Source organism: Neltuma alba, unplaced genomic scaffold, assembly GCF_004799145.2.
Source record: "Neltuma alba isolate B1F8T4 unplaced genomic scaffold, ASM479914v2 tig00002863_pilon, whole genome shotgun sequence".
Taxonomy (NCBI): domain Eukaryota; kingdom Viridiplantae; phylum Streptophyta; class Magnoliopsida; order Fabales; family Fabaceae; genus Neltuma; species Neltuma alba.
The window spans coordinates 795,794-807,912 of record NW_021633048.1 but is presented as its reverse complement, the minus strand read 5'-3'; positions in this window follow the sequence as shown (position 1 = coordinate 807,912).

The following is a 12,119-nucleotide window of genomic DNA, read 5'->3' as shown; positions in this document are numbered from 1 at the left end:
AGAATTCTACCTTTGAAGCTTACTTCCATTGTTAGAGCACTCATCATTGACATCCCATGGTCATTCTTCTCTTTCTTCACTTGCTTCTATTGTTCATTGCCATTGCCATGGGTCATCATTCTTCTCACTTGTTCTCCATTGTTGTTGATTTGGAAGTCTTAAACACTAGCAAGTAAGAGGGTTATATTGGGTTGGCCCAATCACCAGTCTAAAATCCAAACCCAATTCCTTCGTCAGGTTGGGTCAGGTTAGGCTAGGTCAGGTTAGGCCCTGAGCCAGTTAGAGTCTAAACTCACCCAATATGACTTGGGTGCAACCCTAGACAAACAATTAATACACTACAATAATCCTTTCCCGCTAGTTATGCCTTTCCCTTCACATTTCTGAAATTGAAAAACCCTTTAGAATCAGAGAACTCAATACGACTATTTAGCTTTGTATTTGAGAAATCTTTCTCTCGAGCTCATTTCCATTGTCAGCGCACTGATCATCGACATTCCATGTTCATTCTTCTCTTCCTTCACATATTCCTATTGTTCATTATCGTCGGTCATCATTCTTCTCACTTGTTTTCTATCGTTGTTAATTTGAGAATCTCAAATGCTTGTAGGTAATCTCTCTTACGAGTATTTGAAAATCTCTTCTTCTGTTTTAAATTATGGATTATTTGGTGGTTGTGTATTTCCTCTTCTTTCATTCATTTGGGAATTTGAGAGTTGTTAGGGTTGTGTATAGATACATATTAATTTATGCTGGTGAAGTTTTAATTTTTGCTTTCTACACTTTGATGTTTGTTTTTCTATCTTCAGATTTCTTGTTTATGTTTTGGTAAACTTCAAATTCTTTGATGTCTTGTGCTAAGTTTGTGATAAAAGTGAGGTAATGCTTGCTTACCTTTGTGTAAAGTCATTGTGAATTTCTTTGTTCCATTTTGATTGATTAAAGCTAGGAAATGATAAGTATTATGGTGAACATTTAGAGTAACTTTAGAAGTGATACTTGAATTATATATATGTAAGCATTTTAATGGTTGGAAATGACAATTGAAAATATGAGAGAAAACCTTGTAAGCATTCATATACTAAAAAGGATTATGCTTGAAACTCTAAAGGTTGGTGTCCGATCTTTTGAGAGGTTCTAAGGTAAGGTTTGAGGAGTTATTTGATAGATTAAGTACTTATCCTTGTCCAATTGATTTGAGATGTGAAGGCATTCTTATGTGAATACTTTTGTGGATGTTTAGGTTTACGGGATGAAAATGTTCCACATATATATTGTCGTATTCAAACGGGAATGTTGGGATTCAAGTAGTATAATGGTAGAGGAAAGGAAATTTTTATTTCTAGACTTCTATTTTTAGGTGAACTAAGATAGGGTATCATTCGGCTTGATCCAACTATGTACTCGGTTCACACTGGGTCGGTCAAGCCACCGGTCTAAAATCCAAACCCAATTCCTTTGTTAGGTTAGGCTCTGAGTTGGAATCCCCACTCAATATGATTTGGGCACAATCCTAGACAAATAATTAATACACTTTCATGAGCCACTGCAAAGCATGATTGCACTGGATTAGATAATTTTCCTTCCTAGAAAAAGATTATGGATATAGATCAAGCGGCAAATAATGAAAAAATAGTTTTCTTAACAAAGCATTATACTTTGCTAACAGATCTTTTTTTTACAAAGCATACCATTTCTAACTTGACACTTCATTTTAATGAAAATTATGATAAAACCAATACGAAAGTGTATGAAAACCATGCGTGTAGTGTCTATCCACATGGTACATGAACATGGAAAATAAAATGATGAATTATGAATAAATACTTCCCTTGTATGAATTCCTCCACTGCTTATTATATGTACATGTAATGGATTTGCGTTAGACACAAGAATGTCAAGTTCATGAGGGGTAGAGAATTAGAACATTTCTTGTGAGATATGGGAAAGCTCGATCTCCAGCAAGGCGAACACAATCGAGGAAATGAAGATCTAGCACGGAGCATTAAACAAATGATTTCTGTAAGTAAAAAAATATGCCTTATCTTGGGAAAAAAAAAAGCTTTTGTTTAATGATCGTTCTAATATTTTCACGAGTGAATTTCCATGTGTGCATCGTTTCATATGAAATTTGCAGAAAACAGTGAAAGAACTCATATCTGAGGGCCGAGCAAAAAAGAAAGAGAATGCTTCTAGTGATGTTTTGAGACTTACAGCCCCGGAACCTAAACAAAGATCAGAAGATGGTGATGGTTCGCACACAGTGGTAAATTATTTTGTTTATACTAATTTCATCATATTTTTCTTATGAATTATTAGTTGAGTCCCAAGAACTGACTAAGGTTAGGGCATGCCCTCTAGGTTTAAAAAAACACTAACAAAAGTCCTCAAATCAACAAAGTCTTGACATTTAAACTTGCATGATCTTGCGAATTATGAATGAACTCTTTACCAACTGAATCATCTTTTGTCGGCTAATTTCATTATATTTTGGTTTGTGGAATAGAGAAGTGTTCAATACTTGTACATTGCGCATTTTTGAAAGACTCATTGCAATTATCTTTATTCTATAAAAAAAAAAAAAGTTGTTAAATCTACGCTATGAATTTTTCTTTCACCCAGTTCATCCATATGTCGTCCGTTTTTCAAAACCTTAATCATCGATAGACATTCTATTAGAACCAAATGATTAGATATAAAAGAAAAATATTATCTCTACTTTCTAATAACCCTATATTGGTTACAGAATGAGAGGAAACGAAAAGGAAGAAGTATAAAGAATCCTGTCGTTGGAGAAAAGGTGGTATTCTTCAGCCTTCCTGATGACTGTGATGCTGAACATATTAGAGACCTTGATAAAGTCAAAGAAAGACTCGGCGAATGGATGATTCAAAGACGGCAACGTGACTCAAAGCTAACTGATACGGTAAATTACATCATCATCAGACCCTAAGTTTTTGACACAGTTACAAAATGGAATTCACTTTGAATTCATAAGATTATTTTCTTTATTTCATTGAATATATATATTAGTTGTTATGATAATACAAAATATGTTGTTACATTGTGATCCTGTTTATAATTTGAACAATGTCAATGATGATAACTAACATTCGTTATGTATATAATTTTTCAGTACTATTGTCATTTAGGTTCATCATTAACATTCAGATCAGTCAACGAGGTTGCTGACTTCATAATCTCCGAGTCTGTTCCTAAGGTGAACCTAAAGAGAAAACAGGTGAGACATGAAATTATATCCTAAATTTGTATTGGATTTACTGAGCACAATATTTAGTAGATTTTATGGATGATAAATTCATTAGCTTCTTTCTAAATTGTAGGGTAAAAGTGCGATATCTGAGTCATCTTCTAAGAAGGTGAAGGGCAAAAATAAAGCCAAGAACCTAGAGGCCATCTCATCAGAAGAGCTAGCTGAAAATTTAGTGGATTCCATTAATAATGCAAAAGATGCCAAACTAGAGGCCATCCCATCATCAGAAGAGCTAGCTGAAAATATAGTGGATTCCATTAATAATGCAAAAGATGTAATCAATTCCAGTCCTACTGAAATTGTTGCGGATTCCCATCTGGAAGAATTTTATTGTGAATTACAACTACAAACATATGAGGAGCTGAACTCACTTCAGTTTGAACCTTGTGATGATCTCCCTACCATTTTTTCTTGTACATATCAGAAAGAAATTGGGAAAGGTAAATATGACTTGAACTATTACCACCTTAAATATCGATGTTCCATGTATTATAATCTATTTATTATCGCTGTGTTCTAAGAAACACACAAACACACACACACTAATATAAATGAGAACCCAACAGGATAGTGAGCAGGGATATGGATACTAACACATCATATTTGGTAGAAAATTCTGCAGAAGTACAAGCTGTGAGTTCAACTGAATCTGTGGAAGCACCTATTCTGGCCACCGAAGTTGATGATCAGGAGAGCGAAATGGTTAAAGAACATTCAGAGGAGGAAGAAACTTCCTCACAAGAGAATTGTGGACGAGAGCTTGAAACTGTTGAAGAGGCTACAGAAAAGATTGGAAATGCAAAGCTAGACGGAGCTAATGAAGATGACTTTAATAGAGACGATATTTATGATCAACTTCCAGATTTAACAATGAGCTGGAAATCAAAATATGGTTCTCATGCCTATTTCCATGAATGTGATCTGTGGAACATGCCAACGGAAGAGCAAATTCTTACCACCGAAGCCAACGATGGGGAAACCCAAAAGATTAAACATTCAAAGAAAGTTGATAGTACCTTGCAAGGATGTTGTGGACAAGAGTTTGAGACTCTTGATGAGGCTGCAAAACGGGTTGAAGATGACTTTGCGGATAATATTTATGGTCAACTGGAAGATCTAAATATGAGTAGGAAAAGTAATTATGGCATATCTGATTCTTATGTTGATGAGTGTGATATGTTCATCAGTGTCCCAATTTATTAGCTAGGATGTAGCTGATCTGGTGTAACTGTGATCTAATGAAAATATTGTATATAGTTTAGGCGAATTAATGAACATCATGATTGTAAGATACTTTGATAAACAGTGTATATGATCTTTCTCAAGCACTTTGATCTTGCGGGATGCACATGGACTCGAGGTTTGCATAGCCTTTGTTATTCATCGATGGAGTAAAACTTACACCATTCAAATTCAATTTCAAAGGCTTGTATTTAAAATTTTTAAATAAAAAATATCGTTTTAGAAAATTGACAATTAAGATATAATCTTTATTTTAGATTCAGTGCACATTTAAAATATTAAACTACTAAAATATAAAAATAAAATTATATTAAATCTCGAACTTTCAATTTTTGTTTGGACTGTCCAGATTTGGTATTCATCACATGAGTATCACCCAAATTGAATCCTTATATTTTGGTGTGACATTATTGAAATATGCAAACTCTTCTATATATATAAAGTGAACAGTGACAAATTATTATAACAATAATATATTCAATGGAAGGAAAAGTACAACATAGTATAGGATTAGGGCGAGAGAAAGGATTCACTTTGAAAGAATTGCTATGAAGTATCAAATAAGAAACATAATTACTAAAAAGTCTCAATAACAATAAAGTAGCATGTAGTGACGAGTTTCAGGATAATAAATAATAAGTACTCACATTTTATTGGGACTTATTGATAATTATTTTTTTCCTCATAAACTCAAAATTGTAATATTCTCCCATCCAATTTCTAGGAAATCAAAACCATATATGTTATGAGTCCAAAAAAAAAAAACCATATATGTTAAGTTTCTAGCGAGCTTAAGTATTTCGTAATCTTCAAATCGGTTAGTTTTTTTTTTTTTTGGTTACTAATTATGATAAAAGTAAGTACGTAAAGCGTTATATGATTCTTACGATCAAGTTTGACGTACATGAGTATACTTTCTCAAGGGAAAAAATGCAACTTATTTGATTTTTTTACTTTGTTTTAATTTTTTAAAAATGATTGAATGCAGAAAAAATAATATGTGATGATTTTTAAATTTATATTATTAATAAATTGACCTGGTCAAAAAAGTTACTTATAAACTGAGAAAATGAAATGGAGCATCATTTTCTACTGTATTTATTAATGCAAGTCTTACTTTTTTAAAATACAAGATTAATCAGGCTAGAAAAAAACCCATTGCTGTTTTATTACATAGGAATTGAATTTTCACAGTAAAATACTAAAATTCATTTTCACATAAACACATAACCGAACACGCTTCATTAGTGTAATAATGTGAAAACGTTTATTTATACATGCAACTAAAGGACAACATTAACGCTGTGGCTGATATATTTAATTTGGTATTGTGTGTTCAAATTCTAGTTACCATAATTCTAATAGTGCAATAGTATTAACATTTAAGTTGGCAAAAGAAAATAGTATTAAAATTTAAATAAAATATAGAATTTATAGCATATCATATTATTCATGAATAGTGACTAATAGTATGCCTAATTTTGGACTCAATGCAACGTACTAAGAAAGAAACTTAGTTATTAGGTATTAAAACATGAAGGGTCATTCGATTCAATAATTGATCATATTTCAGGACAAATGAATTAATTGCGCACAGCATTATTATTATTATTATTATTATTATTATTATTGCTGCTTCGGGAAGCTCATTGCATTTAAGATGGCCATTTAAAATTTTCGATCCATATGTATTAATTTGACCAGAACAGGTGAGTTTGATCTCCAGGAGCTATGTCCCTGTTTATCATTGTAATCCGGACAATTAATTTGGCCAAAAAAGGTCACATATTTTCCATTAATCCAAACAAATTCTTCTTCATCAATATAATACACTCAATCCAGTTTTTTCATATTTAAGTATTCATAACAAACTCATATTTTTAAAAAATTACAATATTTTTCAATTTTCACAAACTACAGAAAATTCATTTTACCTGCTGCAATGAAAAAATTATTTTAAAAATTATAGCCGAGTTGCTGAATGAAGTGTACGTATAGGGCCTCATAATCTGGTTATAATTATAGTATGCATTGTGGGCCTATTTTGTAGTAACTGTTGTACCAAAAACTTGTGACAGAACAAGGTTTTGTATCCTATCAAGGTGTTTATGGGCCTTTCGCTGTTGTACAAAAAAGAATATGTATATTCAAGCAAATTAATTAAACAATTTAAAAGTTTAAATAATTTAAATTCTATGAGACATAAATTTAAAATTTTAATTTTGACATTCAAATTATTAAATTACTTGTCCTACACTGCTTAATTTGATCACATACAGTGAATCTAGATATAAAATACTATATTCTTTTCCCCTGTGGGCATAGCCAAATGATTCGACTTTAATTAGAATATATTCTACTATAATAAATACTTTAGCTTGTTCGTTTATCAAGTAAAAGAAAACAAATTAGCCTGTTCAAAGTGATTATATGTATCCAAAATTCATATAAGTTTGTACACTGAATTATGTTTTTGGACCTACTGTGCAATTAATGAATCATTGAATGAAATAGTGTGGCAATAATTAGATTCATTTCCGTTGGCAACAGAAAAAATTAGATCCATTTCCCCTTGTCTAATAGTATATATAACTTACCATTGACTGACTATATACAAATTGTAAATGGTCAAAAACGTAGTCCACGTCTCAATTAGACATGTAAACAATTCTTTACCCAGCTAGATAACATTAAAAATGTAAAAGGAATAAAAAAATTTTAAGGATGAAATCAAAGTCGTAAATGGACAAAATAAACAAAGTCCATATATATCAACAAACTCGATATATCTTGTGACACAAAATAATAATACTTCAGGTCTTTAATATAAAAATTTATTTGACTTTTATTTCGGTCTTAATTATAAGACCTAAATTCACTTTTTCTCTCATATTATTCATTTTTTTAAGATAATCCTTCTAATAATGATAGTTCTAGCCAATAAACTTGATTAGTGGAGATATTTTAGAAAAGACAATACATATTTATTATAAATAACTAACTTAACTTATTTTCTTAATATACTCAAATTAATCCACTAACTCTTATATTTAAGACAGGAGGTAGTATCAAATTGTAAAAGTAAGTAAAAATTTTTAAGATAAAATCAACATAATATTAATTGTATATACATGCACAAGTCCACGTAAGTTAGCTGCATCTCGGGGCGGGTGAACAATTCTCGTTGTTTAGAAGCCGATTACTATAAGTAAGTTGGTTGTCTTCTTCCTCAATCTCCACTTAGATCCTATAGTAAAAAACACAGGAGGAATATTTCTATGGAGGAGAAAAAGATGATCGACTATCGCAGCCAGAAGCTACATATTAAGATATCTACATTTCTAAAATTCATGGTGTTTGTAAGTATTTCATTGTCTCTCTTGATTTTTGTTCGTGGTGATAATTCGCTGTTAATTAGTTTTCTCGTTTTTTCCCCCCGGGAATATAGCATAAGTTTTCACTAAAAGAAGGATCTAATTTCTCTAAATTTTGTGTTTATGAATTGTTTGGTGAAGTTGGAGTAGTTCTTCTTGTTATTATTGGAATTGCTATTCTACCCAAACGCCACTATTACATCTGATATAATTTTCACTGATATCACAAAAAGCCAACTTCGTCACAGGATTTCTTTTTTTTTTTTTTTTGGACCTTGAAACTTCGTCACAGGATTTCAAAGCATCAAGAGTAAACAGTTTGACTTTTAGAAGTTGTCAATAACTTGACCTGAACGCAAGTATAAAATAAAAATTATTCTTAGTTTCGATTTGTGTGTCACCACCAGGTAAAGAATCTCTCCACTTTTCTTCCTCTCTATTTCCATCTTGAAAGTTTAGCTTTCATGTTTTTTGAAAATAATTTTATAAAGTATTTTTTATTATTCTTTTGAATTATACTAACTAAAATTTAGTAGTTTTATTTGATTTTATTTATTTATTTTTGAAAATTTAACATTTTATTTATAATTTTATAAATTTGAAATCTTAATCATTAAAATCTTAATCTTATAACTAAGATGAGAAGTAGATGGAAATGAAGGGAAAAGAAAGTGGAGACACCCCTTGCCCGTTAGTGCCGTATGGTGAAAACATGATTTTCGAGAGGATTAAACTTACATTCAGGTACTTGCATCCTGGTTATCCAGTTCATCAATGAACAAACTAAATGCCATTTGGATCTTTTTCGAAATACGTATATCCATATATTATAAATGCATAGGCATGTTTTCAAACATTTCAAAATAACATAAAAATATTCGCAAAATCTCAATTAATTATATGAGTGAAGATAAAAGTTTAACAATTAATTTAAGTTGAGTATTCTAATTGTGATTGATTTTACACATTTGTTAGTAGTTTATTTTCAGAACACTAGCTTATTTAAATTTAATTGTTTCATATTTTTTACTTTTGTGCAAATATTTTAAACAATTGCTATATCTCACATGTCATACCACATTTAACTCAGATGCATGCATTGGTGCTTTTTAAGTTTCCCATTCTTTCAATGTATAAGTAATTAATTTCATTTGAAGGATGCGGTTGTCCATTTCTAATGACAACTGTTTCCTATTTAATACGAGGTAAACATAATAATATAGTAGATTTCACCTCACTATAACTATTATGCGTCAATCTCTCAAATATTGTAGAAATATATCATTTACTAATTTTGAGCTCAAACGTATCTTAGCTTTTTTTTTTTTTTTAATATCAACAGTTGTTTCAGAATTTTTAATTCACGAAATGTTTCTATTTTTGTGACTTACATAAATATAAATACATTGCATTTTTATTATAAATTTTTATTTTTCTTAACATTTTAAAATATTTTCATCTGTGTAAGCTAAATATATTATTTGTGCAATCGTTTATGTTTGTAATAATATTTCATTTGACACGAACAGAGAATAATATCCCAGATCAAAAAGGACCCAACACAAGTTGAAGCGACAGATGAGAACCAATTTGCTGGGGAAGCATCAATTTCTGTAAGTTAATTGATTTCTCATTCAAATTCTTCAAATGAAATAATCATATCCCCTAATTGGGGTTACTTTCTTCTTCTTTAAAGCGTACTGGAGGCAGGAGACGACCTCTTACAAGTATGAATGGAGCTGGAAATACCTTATTTTCCTTTGAAATTCCTAAAGATATCGCCAACATGATAGACATGGACAAGGTACCTTTTATATATAACATTGGTTTAGATTATTTAAATTGTGTATTTATGTATCTGTTAAAATTAATTAAAACTAACAGTTACTGATATTATTTTTAGTCTTTGAAATTTAACTTCATTTTAGTTTTGGTCTCTGGAACAAGATCTCAAGAATGATCAAAATTACTGATTTCAAATTTCATAAACTAAAACCTGAAGTCATCAAATATCAGGAACTGAAAATAGTATTAATAACTCCTAAAACTAAAGATTAAAATAACTAGTAGAGTTAAAAGTTTGGAGATAAACCTGATAACTTTTGCAGCTACCCCATTTGGAGCTAGCCACCAACCTATCGGAGCGTACATTATCCTTCAAGGACAGACTTGAAGGCTGGAACATTGAGCGCAGACAACGTGAAACTGGAAGATGTGACGTGGTAATTTCTTAACATTCATTTGATTAAATATATTTTTGAGTTAAGGTGAAGAATTGCCTCTAAAATCTTCACTCCATAGGAGTAAAGGATACTCAGATGTTTTAAAATTATAACAATTTTATTCTCTACAAATTAAAAAAACTAACTTTAACCATTAGTAGTTTCAATAGTAGAGGACAAAATTGTTAAACCTTTAAATTTTCAAAGCAAATTTGCGGCTCCAAAAACTCTTTTAGATGCTCAATGCTCTTAGGTAAAAAATTTTAGGAAAAATTTGCACCTTAACCCTAAATTATTTTGTCCATTCTTTCTCATAGCCCTTCAAGATAACTTGTAAACAAGTCTCTAGACCTAGTTGAGAGACATCTTGTGAAGAGAACGCCATGTCTTTTTGTCTGTATAGACTGAATGTTGAACTTTGGATGCAGTATTATCGTCATAAAAGATCAAAGCGAGTATTAAGATCAATTTATGAGATCGTAACATTCTTAATGTATGAGAGCTGCCCAACAAGTCGAAAGAGAAAATCATGTTCGAAGAAGATGGAAGAAGAACAAAATGGAGAAGACGAAGAAAAGATATGGGGAAATGATAATGACGATAGTGTTGAGCTTTACAAGAAGCTTGAAGATAAGGCAGCCGAGGCATTAATCTCTCTATGTGATGATAATAAGAACAACATTATTGCAAATAACAATGATCAGGACAAACCACCTCGGACGGTTGATGTTGCTTCTTCTTCTTCTTGTTCCTCGTCTACTTCTCCTGTTGCTAATGATGACGATGATGCTATTAGTCTCATTAATCACATCCCAGTTTGCAAGAGCATGGAAGAACTGGAAGAGTTCCTCATAAATAATAGAAAAATTATGCATGCATAAATCATTATTATATATGCATTTATTTAATTTTAACTTCTTCGTGTCACATCTAGATACACAGGCCATCTCATGAACCCTTCCTTAAGAATATTGAAACATTTGTTATGTACGTGTTATATATTTTCATTAATGATGTAGGTCTTGTATAATTGCATATTTTTTACAACTTATGAATAATGTGTTTTCTGAAATTTTTGTTTATATATATATATATATATATTATATTGATATGTTTGGTTTGATGTGAACATGTATATTTTACAACTATATCATTCAACCTATTGGTCAATCAAGAACTATCTTGACCACAAATCAATTAATATTTGAATTCTTTGTTACAAATAGTGATGGTTGATAAAATGATGCCTATCATCTAAAATGTCATAATTAACACGGCATTACAAATAATGTGTTTAAGAGACTAGTCTTATCCAGGCCTAATAATGCATATCCTGAAAAAGTCATAGTTAATTTTAAGGAAAATTACAATTAGGTCCCAAGTTAGGCAAAGCAATAAAATGATATTAGGCTAATCTTACCCCTTTTCCTAGTCACTCTCAAGTCCCTCAACCCTTTTAGTAATAAATCCAACTCAAGAGAGCTATTAGTAATTAATTTACTCACCTGACACTTAATTGTAATTATAAATCACTCATTTAGTTATTTCTCAAATAATCTATGCATTGTTTTTCAAATTCATACAAAATGAAAATAATTTTATTTTTATTTTTTTCTTACAAAAATTAAACTAGAGCATACCCGAGAATACTGTTATACATATGGGCTTCACAAATTATGGATGGGCCGAAACCGGTCCAATTTATGGGTAAGTGGGCTATTATGCAAGGTTCCCATCATATCATTAAGATATTACTTTCTCCCATTTTTATTATAAAAATCTCTCTTAATCCTTAATGTAGTACTACAATATTTTATATTTGAAAAATTATTATTTTCCTTGAATTTCATTTGCTTTAATCCTCCTTAACTAATTAAAGATTCTTTTTTAATTAATTTATAAAGGATAATTTTAAAATTTTGCATGAAATTATTAATAAACTCTTAAAATAAGGATCTCAAAGAATACAAGTTTTTTTGGGGGAGGGGGAATGATAAAAAATGGGGA